This window comes from Lissotriton helveticus, chromosome 8, assembly GCF_964261635.1.
Source record: "Lissotriton helveticus chromosome 8, aLisHel1.1, whole genome shotgun sequence".
In the NCBI taxonomy this organism is placed as follows: Eukaryota; Metazoa; Chordata; class Amphibia; order Caudata; family Salamandridae; genus Lissotriton; species Lissotriton helveticus.
Window position 1 is genome coordinate 537,496,471 of NC_136069.1, and position 14,778 is coordinate 537,511,248.

Below are 14,778 nucleotides of genomic sequence, written 5' to 3' on the forward strand. Positions count from 1 at the left end.
AGTAAAATAAGGTTTTGTAAATGCTAATTCCTAACTATATATGGTCTATAACCTATGGTTTTTTCAGTGAATTTTCAAGGTTTTGTAAATGCTAATTCCTAACTATATATGGTCTATAACCTATGGTTTTTTCAGTGAATATATATATATATATCTCTCAAAGTCCTGGCAGCCCCAATCGCTGGAACGGTGACAGCCAGGCAAGGACCTCGTGCTCACCCCCTATACAATCAACGACCTCCACATCATTCTTCGTGGTAAGCAGTGGAAATTCTTATTTTTATTTATAAATCGGCATAAAAATTACTGGGACTAGTGCCCTCCATGACGCGTTTCGCTCCTCATGGGAGCTTGATCATATGATGCATCCATTCATTATGACATCATTTAAAGTGCAATGCAGTGCAAAAAAGTGCATACAAACCGTGAAAACAAGACTGAATGTTAGTGAAAAATGACAACAGACTGTGGCACGGTTGGGAAATAGAAACACAAATGCTCAGTACACATACCGATTCCTTAGTATCATTATCAAATCAAGAAGAGATCGATCTATATTGCCAATAAATAATTATGTACAGTGTCTCCGAACGAATTATGCTGATTGAAAATAATATAGCATCTTCATCAATTTTGAACAAGAATCCAGCAACTGGTGAATTCATTCATCTAATAATTGCTTAGTGCAAATAATAGTGTCAATCTTCTAAAATATACGGCAGTTCAATTCAACAACGTTCATTAGTGGTATGTTACAGTTCATAAAACTTAAGCAATAATCTCTAAAAAAAAACTTGATTGATTAAATCAGGTACTGAGCATATAATGAAACACTAGCACATTTTTACCACTATTAAAATTGTCTTAACCATAGTGATAGGACAGATTGGGTACATGCTTTTTAAAGAGAATGATATAAAAACACTTCACAATCCATATCTAAAACTGGTTGGTTGACATAACTGTTCACAACTTAATATTGCGGAACTTCCAATCATGTTAAATAAAGTGCAAGTGCATATTTAACAAGAGGTCTGCTCGCCAAATACAACCTTAATCTGCAGTCACCTGAGATCAGTACCTGTATATTACAGAATATTCATACTCATGATCAACCGATCGTGTGGTACCTATATTGAAAGAACATATACCGGAAAGATGAAAATGTGCAAAAATAGAAACTCCGAAATTAAATGCAACTGTCCTCGAAGAGTGGGTATATTGCTAGGCTGAGAACAACCTGCCAAACAGTCGTGTCTGTATAATAAAGTTCGGTGCAGCAAAACATTACAAAGTGCAATACTTCTAAAAATTGGTTAGCAGCAGAAGACAACGAAATTAAAAATAATGCTTAGGCCTAAGCAATCTATATCTATCCTCATCAGTCACTCCATCACGATATAAGACACAGTTAGATAGAACCGGAGAGACAGGAAAATAAAGACATAACATTCATAAACAATATCGTAAAGGACCCAAAATTGATGGACACCTGAAGTAGCTTATTATAGAAAATTATGTAAATCTTCATTTATATTCAATCCATTAGGTACTCGAGTGTCTAGAGCTAAAATGAAATGGGACTCCTTTTGACGGAGTAACTTGTCACGGTTCCCCCTCCCCCCCGGCCGGGGTTAGGGACTGACCCCAAGACAGTATACTCTAGATCTTTCAGTTTGTTCTCATGGATTGACTTAAAATGTCTTGCCACAGGGTAATTCTGATCAGAATTAACGATGGCCCTGACATGTTGGAGTATATGCTTATGTACAGGGAGCTTAGTACTCCCTATATACTCCAAATTGCATGTGCACCTAAGTTTGCATATAGCGTATTCAGTGCGACATGTTAGATGTTCCTTTATGGCAATTCTCTTGTCACTGAAAGCGGTGGTATAATGGGTTGAATTACTAGCAAAAGTGCAGGCACGGCAGGAGCTGCATTTAAAGAAACCAGGTTTAGAATGCCATGTACTCTTAGGTTTAACCTTAGGCATAGTTTTTACTAGAGCCTCCCTCATAGAGGGTGCTCGCCTGAAAGTGTTATCTGTTAAAATTATAGGCCATTCAGAATAGATAATCCTGCGAATAGCCTGCTCCTGAACACTGTATGTAGTAATAAACCTAGCAGACTGCACTTTGTTCTCAGTAGTCACTGTATCAGGCATTACAGCTTCAATGGGCTGCAGGAGAGTATCTCTTTGTTTGACATTGGCTTTATTTAAGGCCGCAAGTAGCTGTTTAGTAGTATAACCTCTATTGGCAAACCTTTGAAAAGCCTCCATTTCCATTTTTTAGACATCGCTTCAGAGCTACAAATACGCCGTATGCGTATAAACTCACCATATGGTATGCTGTTAATTAAGTGTCGGGGTGTGTACTATGGGCGCGTAAGATGGAATTTCCAGCTGTAGACTTACGATGTAACATAGTCTGTATAGCTCCTCCCTCCACATATACAAGTACATCTAGGAACTCAACCTTAGATTTATTGATGGTAGCAGTAAATCTCAAATTCAAATCGTTAATGTTGATTTCTTCAACAAATTGCATGGCCTCGTTCCTAGACCCTTTCCATATGATACAGACATCATCAATGTATCTCCAATAGTGAACGATGAGACTCCACCAGCGCACGTGGGCCGTTCTGAGAACATGCCTCTCCCACCAGCCAACATGTAAACATGAATAACTGGGAGAGAAGCATGAACCCATTGCGACACCACGCAGCTGCTGGTAAATCTCACCGTTAAATTGGAAAAAGTTGGTAGTCAAACATATATCAATGATTTGCAACAACATCTCATTGTGTGCTCTCATAGAGATATCTCGCTAATCAAAAAATATTTGGCAGCTCTTATACCATGACTGTGATTGATACTCGTATACAACGACTCTATGTCCATCACAATGAGAAAGTATTCAGAATTATAAACAACATCATTGATTCTGTTGAGAAAATCTGTAGTATCTTTTAAAAAAGACGGCAAACTATTAACAAAAGGCTTAAGAAAATAATCCACATATCTGGACAGATTTTGGTTCATACTTTCCAGGGTAGAGATGATAAGTCGCCCGGGCACTGGTTGGGTTAGCTTATGTACTTTAGGTAATAAATAAAGTACTGGTGTTATTAGATGTTCATTGTTAACAAAATTCGTTTCATCCTTAGTAATGAGTCCCATCCGCCGCCATTGATGGAATTTTTTGCGGGTGAACTCTTCCGCTTTCCTCATTTCTAATTTAGATGATTTTTGTAGCATGATCGATTTTTCAGATGACGATCTGCCTCAATAAAATAATCCTTCTTAGACCACAGAACAATGTTCCCGCCTTTGTCGGATTTATTTATAATTATGTCCGATTTACTTTGAAGCTTTTGAATAAGTAAATTATATTGTTTGTTCTTTTGCGGGTTTGTGACATGATTGTTCTGTTCAAAGTTTTCAGTTCTGTGACCACTCTGTCACTAAACACATCAATGGAGTCCTTTGGCATTAATTGAAGAAACGTAGATTTCGGGCGGAAAGGACTTGCTGCTGGTTTACACACATTGATCGTTTGACTGACAGTAGGTGCTTCATCAGATTCATCTTCATACGCTAAATCATACAATGCCTGAAGATTGGAATTATCATTGACTTGTATGGATTCACCTTTGTGAGATTCAACTGATAGCGGTACAGTTCTTTTACCTTGAAATGAATTCAGTTGAAAATATTTAACAAGTTTTATTTTCCTAATACATTTGAATAAATCAATCCTAGTTTGATTATAGGAAAAAAAAGGGACAAAATGATGATCCCAAAGAAAGAAGCTGTTCCTCTGCTTTTGAAAGAGTAAAATCTGTCAGATTGATCACAGTGTTCTCGGTTTCAATAATTATTTTTTCCAAGTCCGCCTTGCATTGCCTCTTAATGAAGGTTTGCCTGTGTTTGACCCTCCTCTCGCGCCTTCTTGTATTTGCTGATTTCCTTGCGAGTAGAGAGGCTTGCGGGGACGCAAGGAGTACCGCCGGTCCTCGCTCACAAAATTCAGTTCATCAACAAGTGAAACATTCATCATTCCTGTTTGATTTAAGGATGATGTGCCAGGTCTATTGTCATCAGTGTCACTCGTGGATGTAAGTGAGGCAGAGATCGAATCACTTGCTGCCATTGTTGTATCTTGGGCACTGACGTGTTGTTTGCTCTTTGACGGATGTATGACGGTACAACGCGTACCGTTACAACGCGTACCTTTACAACGCAGGATTAACAACGCAAGTCGTTACAACGACTTGCGTTGGGGGCGCTGTATTGTGAATAGTTTAATTTACTATTCCAACTCCAGTCCCCGTGGATAGTAGGGAAGGTGTTGGATAGTAAATTAAACTATCCCCTAACCTAGAGCGCCCTCCAGCGAAAGTCGTTGTAACGACTTTCGTTCTAAATCCCGCGTTGTAACGGTACCGCGTTGTAACGGTTCCGTTGTAAAGGATGTTTCTCCTCTTTGACCTATCCCCGGTTAGCGCTTGCCTTTTATAATTGTCATATTTCCGGGCAAATGTAAAGAATATTCCTGTAGCGTGGTCATTTTGGTCTCTAGCAAACTTATAGATTTTACGTTCCTTAATCACGTCTTCATGTTTTTTAATGCGTCCCTCCATTTCTTTTTTACTTTTGGCAATTAAGTATTTCTCATTCATTCCAATGGGCCTTTTGGCCCATAGGAATGAATGGGAAATACCGATTCAGTAAATACCGATTCGGTAAATACCTACCAGGAAGTGGCTACACAGGCAGCTGCAAGTAATTAGAAGCTTCTGGATAGGCAGTTGGAGCTGAGCTGAGTCCCTGAGCCACAGAAAAAGTGTTGCACTTTTAAACTGGGAAAATGGCAAGCAGCAGTGAAAAGGAACAGCCAGAGAGGAAGAGGAAAATAAAATTTAGCACCATGGAGCTGCAGGTCCTTGTGGAGGAGGTAGTGAAGGAGCACCAGAAATTGTTTGGCAAGCTGTCCCTGACTATGGCTGAATCTGCCAAAAGGAAGATCTGGCTGGACATTCAAGCAAAGGTGAATGCTGTAGGAGTGACTCCAAGGGACATAGATGACCTTAAAAAGAGGTGGTATGACCTCAGGAGCCTGACCAAGAAAAAAATTGCTGAGCACCACAAACAGGCAAACAAAACTGGAGGAGGGAAGAACCATGCACCCCCCCGACTGACTTGGAGGAGCTGGTGGGGTCCACCATTGAACTAGAGAGTGTCTGTGGACTGGGAGATGCAGACAGTTCAGCCAGAGCTGCCACCAAACAAGGTAAGACGCATGCACAGCAATCACCCCCACCCCATCAGCCTTCCCTTTTCCCTATGTGGTAATTTTAACCCCAGTCCAGTAGAGGTAGCACTATACAGGAGCAATGCATCATGGGACATGTTATGTTATGTTATAAATGGATTTGTATCGCGCACTGTTACTCAAGAGTGTCCTGGCGCGTGGAGAGAACAATGACAGATTAAGCAGGGGGTCTAGACCACTTGTTGACACAGATGTGTTTTCAGGAGTTTTTTAAAAGTGGTCAGGTCAGTTGTATGCCTCAAAGGGTCTGGCAAGGCATTCCACATATTGGCAGCTCTTACCGCCAGGGACTGACCACTCAGGCGTGTTTTTTTTAACCTAGGGATAACCAGTCGTCTATGAGCAGCCGAGCGTAGGTGGCCTGTCGGCTGGTAGAACGAAAATCTGGCACTCAAGTAAGATGGCCAAGGACCATGTAAGGCTTTGTGAGTCAGGACCAAGGCTTTGAAGCACACTCTTTGAGCCACCGGGAGCCAATGAAGGTCACAAAGCTGTTTGCGGACACTTAGTCTCCTAGGGACGTCAAAGAGGAGCCTAACAGCTGCATTTTGTACTACTTGAAGTTTGCCCAAGAGAAAGCCAGGAGAGCCGATGTAGAGGGCATTGGCGTAGTCCAGGCGCGAAAGTATGAGTGCCCTGGCTACTGCCTCCTTGGCTGCTCAGGGAAGGAGGGGGAAGAACTTCCTTAGGGTTTTTAGAGTGCCGAAGCATGCTCCTGACAGTCTCGGGATCTGTTCGTGAAAGCACAGGTCAGCCACGAACCAAATCCCTAAGTTCTTAGCTACCCCGCAATCGCCTTTAGGACATGGTGACCCTTTGGGCCATAGAGATTCTTTGAAGGCCACCGGGAATTGTCAGTATGAGAGAATTTCTGATTTGTCCTCGTTACATTTCAGGCTGGCCTGCGCCAGCCAGGCAAATACTGAGGACAAACATTGCTGGGCTTCATCAGTCTGCAGGTTATCACCTTTCCAGGTGAAGAGGAGTTGGGTGTCATCGGTGTAGGCCATCATTTTGGCACCCCACCTTTCCGCCAGATAGATGAGGGGGGTCAAATAAACATTAAAAAGCAAGGGGCTCAACGTAGACCCCATGCGGGACCCCAGTTTCCACTTTGTTGTCGGATGAGTGGAAGGGGGGCATCCACACTTGTTGGAAGCGATCTTTGAGAAATGATTTGACCCAGCCTAGGGCAGTGCCCGTGATGCCGATGTCCGACAACCTAGAGAGGAGCTGGAGATGGGGTAGTTGTAGTTCGTAAATGAAAGACCAGGTCATACTGAACATTAAGCAACACGTTAGTCAAATCATTTCAGACATAATCAAGCGCAGGCAACATGTACAGTGTTTAAGTGAGAAATATTTAATTGTAGTGGCTGTGAGGCAGTAGCACCGAGCTAATGTACGCTTATATGTCCACAGGCGAGACATCTCGCAGGCGTACCAGGGAGACGGAAGGCCCGGCACCAGAGAGGGATGACAGCCATGAGCCAGGCCCAAGAGCAGAGATTGACACAGAGGACACAGATGCACCAGCTACACAGCCACCATCCCAAGACCCAGAAATGTCTCCACATCTGCAGGCGTCCCCAGAACGTTCAGGATCCTCTCTGCTGCTGTCCTCACCTGAACTGCCTGCATCACTACCTGTAACAACACCTGCATCACAAAAGAGCAGGAGGCATGTAGTTGCCCCACTAGTCCAAATGGAGACCTCAGCAGGTGACATTGAGGGGGATGACACACAAACCTTGGCTGGGGAAGGTACCCCTGCCACACAGCAGTCCAGAGCAGATGTTGGCCGTACAGGTACTAGACGCCGCAGGCACAGAGAAAGCATTGTAGCAGCACATGTGGAGGGTTCCAGTGTCTTCCGTGGGATTGAGGGTAGCATGGTGAAAATCCAAAGGATGCAGGGGAAGGCCATCCAGTCTGTGCAACGCCAGATGAGTAACCTAAACACAAATATTGGAGATATAGGGAAGGGCATCAGAGAACTGGTAGATGTCAACAAGGAGATGGCTGCAGGGATGCGGGACATGACATAATCAGTGCAGCTTCTGTGCAGCAAACTGGACCAGGACATGTTAGCAAGGCGCAAGGAGGGACAGCGTGCACAGCAGCAAAGTAAAGCAATAAGCCACCTGGCCACAGCCACTTCTCTGCTAAGCAGGCGATGCATTAACTTGCAAGAGGGACTCACACACAACAGCATTGAGGTGTCTAGGGGCATTGCTAGGATGACCAGTGCTGTAGAGGTGCTGATAAATGCACAAACAACACAAACAGCTGCTCTGGGTGTACCAGAAAGTGAGGAAAGAACCAGTAGGAGCAGCATGACAAGCCCGCTTGTTGTGGAGACACGTAGGAGCAGCAGGCACCATGGTGAGCCAACAGCCCAAACGCACAGTGAAGAGAGCCAGCCACTTACATCTGCCACTGGTAGGCGTGGACGGAAATGACTTGTTCAGTAAATGGGGAAGTGGCCCAGGACTACCATGTTTAAATGGATGACATTTGTGTTGCACATTTGTGCTTTTGAATACCTGCGTAGTGCCAAATATTAAATTACATTGGGTGCAAACTTCACCTGTCTGTGTCCCTTTACTTACTTAAAAATAGTTGCGTGTGATCTCTGCCCGTCTGTGTCTGCTGTCTGTTGGTGTTGCAACTCCTCCTGTGTTGGGTTCAGGCAGTGCATGTTCATCATCATGGTCCTCATAGTCGCTCAAATCCACCTCCGTGTCCTTCTTAGTGGCAAGGTTGTGTAACATTGCACAAGTTGCAATCATCTTACAGCAGGTGATTGGTGTATACTGGCGTGCCCCTCCCCTTTTGTGTAGGCAGCGGAACCTGCTTTTTAACAGCCCAAAGGTGCGCTCCACAATGTTACTAGTATATTTGTGTGCCTTGTTGTATCTCCACTGGGTGGGGGTTGAAGGGTTGAGGTAGGGTGTCAGGATGAAAGAGCGGACGGCATATGCACTATCCCCTATTTGAAAATGAGAATGACATTACTCACATACACACATACACATACATCTGCAATATCTATCAAGGGAGTGTCACACAGTGTTTTACCTAGCAGGTATCCTTCTCCAAATTCCCCCGCTGTCAGGCGTGTGTAGATCCCACTGTTCTGAAAGATGTAGGAGTCATGAGTACTTCCTGGGAACTTGGCCACTATGTATGTGAAATGTAGTTTGCATCACAGGTTACCTGTACATTGATTGTGTGGGTTGACTTCCTGTTCCTGTAAATATACTCTGTGGCAGCAGGTGGGCATATTGGGATGTGTGTGCCATCAATACAGCCGATGACATGTGTGAAATGTGCAATTTGATAAAAGTCAGTCTTGGTCTTCAGCAGTTCCGCATGAGTTTCGGGGAAGGTGATGTAATGATGCATTCTCAGCATCATGGCCTCTAGGAACTTCATGAAGAAACGGGTTAGGCAGCTCTGGGACACCCCACCTATCGGAGCAATCACACTCTTGTAGCTCCCAGAGGCAAGCAGGTGTAGGCTACACAGCACCTGCACATGGGGTGGGATGGCGTGCGCCCTTGGGGATTGGTGCTCCAAAAGTGGCTGGAGGTCCCTGATCAAGTCCAGGATGGTTTGGGGGTGTAGCCTGTACCTTTGGAGGATCTCTGGCTCAGTTAGTTGAAATAGCGTAATCCTCTGCCTGTACACTTGCTCCTCCCTTATCCAGACCCTCTCTCCTGCTGCCTGTAGCCGCCTCACTATCTCGTAGAATGCCGCCATTCTGGTCACACTGTTGCATTTTGGGCCCTTTTTTATGGCCTGCACCTGGTTACCACCTGCTTTCAATCCATGGTAAATACCGACTCTTAAATACCGAATTTCATGCAAATTCGGTATTTTAGAGGTCACCTACATCTCAAAAGTCATTTTTTTCTATTTCTTATTTATTGATTCGGTAAATTTACCGATCTGGTAAATTTACCGAATCGGTAAATTTACCGATTCGGTAAATTTACTGATTCAGTAAATTTTCCGATTCGGTAAATTTACCGAATCGGTATTTTTGGCCGTTACCGACCGGTCTTTGGCTACCTACATATGGCCCATAGTTTGGTAAACCTAGGTCTTTGTGAATTCCTTTCTGTTCTGTGTAACGTTGGCTCCAGAAAATATAGCTGTGACCTACAATCCACACTCTAAGCATGTTGAAAGGAGGTCTGGATGCACTCAGATGGTCTCTGTAAATGAAGGGCAAGTTTGAAAAGTAATATTTTTCTAAAATGGTGGATAAGATGGAGTTTAGAAAAAAAAGTAGAGAAATGATTGGTTGTTTGACAATATTCTACATTGAAAACTAGGGTGCATGTTTCTGTTTTTTGAAAGCCTGATTCTTACTGGTTAACAAAAATTAATAGAAAGGAACATTACATAAGATAAGCTGGTATATTGAGAAGTCAAGCACACTTGCTGTTTTGATTAGTAACATTGTGTGATGAACTTTTGACCTGTGTGCTCAGTTAACTGTTTTATGAAGTGTTTCTATGGTAACAGGCAGAAGGCAGAGTGGGGGTATGGTTCAAATGTATGTTGCTTGGAAAAGATTGAAATGTCTAACCAATAGAAATGTGTGTTTTTAGTTTTGTATTAATGTGGTAAGGAATGTGATCAGGTGTATATGTGTTGAAAATGAGAGGGAAACTCTGCCACTCTATGGTTCTGGTGAGAGGTGTTGAAAATAGAGATTTTGAATAAGAAAATCTGCTGTGTGACTAACATACTTTTTATTCTACAAAACAATTGGAAAGGTCAGTTATTAATTGGTGAGGGAATGTATGTGGTGCATTTTGGATTTAATCAGAGTAATGTGTTTGTTCTGCTAAAGTGAAGGGAATCATTTTTTTTCTCTAGAATTTTATTGTGAGTATGTGTGCATTTAGAAAGCATTCTGAGATTAAGCATTTGGTTATTTTATGTGTTTGCACACAGATAACTATGCTGTTTCTCATGTTTTGGTAGAATTAGGAACAGTTATTTTTTATTTATTTGCAAAAATGAGGGAAGTTTGTACATTAAAATGTAGTACTCATTCTAGACTACGAAATGTGTTTTGGTAAAATAGAAGGGATAGTGTTGTTTGTCTAGAATCACACAGGGGTATATTATCAAGAACGGCGATACAATTATCATTGCTTTAGCGGCAGGAAACTGCCGCTAAAGCGGCGATAATGGGATTGATAATATGCACTTGTGAATTCCTATAGCAGACCAGGTTTTGGTGTTAACCTGGGCTGCTATGGGAATTCACAAGGGCATTTTATCAAACCCATTATCGACCCTATAGCAGCAGTTTCCTGTCGCTAAATCAGCGTTAATGTTATCGCCGTTCTTGATAATATGCTGCACAGTGTGCCTTATGTGCATTTAGGAATCACTTTTAGAGAAGCATTTTGGTACTTTGAGGCATATTATCAAGCAGGACGTTAAAAATTATCATAGTTTTAGCGGCAGAAAACTGCCGCTAAAGCTGCGATAATGGGCTTGATAATATGGACTTGTGAATTCCAATAGAAACCTATGTTCAAGTGTGAACATGGGCTTCTATTGGAATTTTTGACGCCATATTATCAAGCTCATTATCGCCGCTTTTGCGGCAGTTTTCTGCCGCTAAAACAGCGATAATTTTAACGCCCTGCTTGATAATACGCCCCTTCATGTGTTTTCTGATATGTTATTAGTTAAAAACGTATCGTTTTGGTAGAATTAGAAAATATTCATTGGTTATGTGTTTCCAAAATGAGGTTAGTATTAATAGTAAAATACAGTTCTGAAATATGTATAATGTATGGTTGATGTTTTTGCTGACAGATAAGTACATGTAGTCTTGCACTGACACTTCCACCACTATGATTTCCTACTCCACCCAAACTCCACTACACTATTGTAAACCCTTAATCTACCTCCAGCATGACCACCTACACTACTTATTCACCACTTTACTACCCTAAACTTTAAATCTACACCAGCAGAACTTCCTACACTAGCCAAACACCAGTTTATTTCCTAGAACACTACCGTACCACGACCCCCTACACTACACAAACACGACTGCACTACCTTAAATCCTAAAACGCTATCACTAGCATGATCGCTTATGGTACATAAATAACACTGCTATATGCTAGAACACTACCCCAGTATGACTCCCTATACTACCTAAACACCATTTCACTACTCTAAAGCTTAAAGCTTAAATCTATCACACCAGGATGCCTTACACTACCCAAACACTACTATAGTATCTTACTACTGTATTTATAAGGAATATTGTTATGTGTCTAGAATCACACAGTGAGTCTGTACATTTAGGGTTCAGTCTAAAAGAAGTATTTTTGGTAGTTCATGTGTCCTTATGTGCCCCCCTGAGCAGGCCTAAGGGGTCAGGGTGTGTCTACCCTGCCCCCTTTTCACATTTTGCACACATATTTCATTGACTTCCTCAGCCTCGCTTCTACAGAGGCACAAAATGGCTGCCAACAGTTCCTGATTTTGAATGTTTACAACCGCTTGACAACCACTTAGAATTCAGCGCGTCATTGGGACGGTGCGCTTATCCTACGAGGCCAATCCTCGCACAACCTGCGGATCCTCCGAGCCCATAGATATATAAATGACTTTAACCGTAATTTTCAAAGAAACTACTGAACAGATTGACACCAGATATGCGAAAGGCACAAGTCGGAACTGAGGACTACCTCTCTGCCAATTTTGGTGTAATTCCGTTCAGCCGTTCGGACTGTAGCCGTGGCTAAAGGTCTTTTGGGAAATTGCATGGGGAAAACACGTTTTGTGACCCCCTTTTTTTCTCAGCTCCCGCTTCACAAATCACCGCCAAACTTTCAGAGAAGGAGCGGAACTGAGCTGGCCAAAAGTTTGGAAAATTTCAAGAGGATTCATCAATCGACGCCAAAGTTATTGGCAATAGAATGTTGTTGTTTTCCTACCCTAAATCTTAAATATAGTTCAGCAGAACCTTCAACAGTACCCAAATACCAGTTTATTTTCTACAACACTACCACAACACGACCCTCTATACTACAGAAAGACCAGTGCAGTACTCTAAACTCTAAATCTACCCCTAGTATGACCCCCCTACACTGTATAAACACCGCTGTACTACCCTGAATAATAAAACACTATGCAGCACGACCCTGGACACTACTCAAATACCATTGCATTACCCTAAACATTAAATCTATCTCCCCACCACCTCCTACACTACCCAATCTCGACTGTACTATTGTAGAACACTGCTCCTGTATAACCCTGTGCACTACTGAAACACTACTGTACTAACGTAAAACACTACTGCAGTACGACTCCATACACTACACAAACACCACTACAGTACCTTAAACTCTAAATTACTATCCCTATTATGACCCCATACATTACATAAACACCACTAGACAACCCTAGAACAGTACCTCACCACGATCTTCTACACTAGTCAAACATCATTGCAGTACTCAGCATGACCACCTACAGTATACAAACACCACTGCACTATCTTAAATCCCAAAACACTATCCCTAGCGTGACCCTGTACATTATATAAACACCACTGCACTATCCTAGAACACTGTCCCAGCAGGACCCTCTACAGTACACAAAGTCCACTGCACTACCGTAAACCCTAAATCTACCCCCAGTACAACCCCCTACACTACCCAAACACCATTGCACTACCCAAAACATTAAATCAATCTCAGCATGACCTCCTACACTACCCAATCACGACTGCACAATCCTAGAACACTACTCCAGCAGGACCCCCCTACACTACACAAAGACCACTGCACTACCCTAAACCCTAAATCTACCCCCAGTACGATCACCTACACTATGCAATCACCAGTGCAGTACTCTAAACATTACCCCAGCACAACCTCCTACACTACCCAAATACCACTGCGCTACCCTAGAACACTACCCCAGCACGAGTCCTTACACTAGACAAACAACACTGCACTACTCTAAATTCTAAATCTGTAGTGTTGCAAAACCATAGTGACTGTTTATGCACCATGTAGTAATCTATTTACTAAAGTAAAAGTGAACCAATTATGAATTTACTCAGTGTCTTTCCTTATAGTATTGTGATGGAGTACTTCAAACTGGTATGCACTTTGTATGTAGAGCTCTTACAACTTTTACAGTTCTGCTTCAGGCTTACAATCTTTTAGTTAGAATTTATATGAAATGTGTTTGTATAGTAATAAAAATGTATATATTTTTTAAGTTTTTATTAAATACTTATATATGTTTATTTTTTACAGATACTGTTTATCATCGTTAAAATAAAGTTATCATGCCGCAAAAAGAAAGACGAATAAAAAGTCAGAAAAAGGATACTTATTTAAAAAAACTCAACCACAACTCTGGGAAGACCAACATAATGTGGCGAAAAAGAGAACAATTTCTGGTAAGACTTTAAAAGACTTTATAAAAAAGATTACTAGACTGAGAAAAAGAAATACAAATGTGCAAAGCAGTGAAAATGTTCCAAGCACAAGAAAAAGTGCAAAGAATGGGAAAGGCAAAAAAGGCAATGTAAAAACAAAGGATACAACTTATAGTAAAAGAAGAGAAAATCAATATAAAGAAATCCGCCAAAAATTATTTTACAACAGAGTTGTGAATAACTTACTGAAAGACACAAAAAAATATAGAAAGAGAACACAATTTTATTAAAGAAGCATATTGAATCCATTGTTGAAAAGACTTTTGAAGTAAAGAGAAAACTCTTCATTTTAGTACTGATGAGAATTCGATCATTAGATAAACCAATACATTTAATGAAGGCCAAAAGTAAGAGGAAAAGAGTGATTAACAAAACAAATTTTTGTGAATTTCTTTAGGACAATGGAAACACAGTTCAAGTTCTGAGCTTTTTGTAATGAAGAGAGTTATTTACAGAGCAATCATTTGTTGCATGCAGTTGACAACAGTGGTTGAGCTTATGAGGTTAGATATGGTTGTCCAATTGAGAAAGAGCAAATGGTTCCTAGAAATGCAGAAGAAGTGATAGCTGATGAAGTTCTAGGCAGAAGTCCTAAAGCCCCAGTGTACACTAGGGATTGTGGTAGTATTTGTAGTGTACGACAAGAATCTATTGATAAATTACGCAATTTCTTACAAGCATATTGTAAAAAAAGTGTTAAACAAAAGATTAAGCTGTTGCAAGGACAAGAACCTTGCAGAGTGATAAAACATACTGGTTTGCAAGGTCATTCTCTGGTTTGTCTTTCAAGGAAAGAATGTCAGTGTTTTTCACCATTTCAGGATGTTGGCAGTACATCATACTCAAATGTGGAAGTTAGTGAGAAGATTGGAGTAGTGGAGAAGCGTGGCTCAGTGGTTAGAGGCGGCAGACCCGGAAGCTGAGATCGGCTGT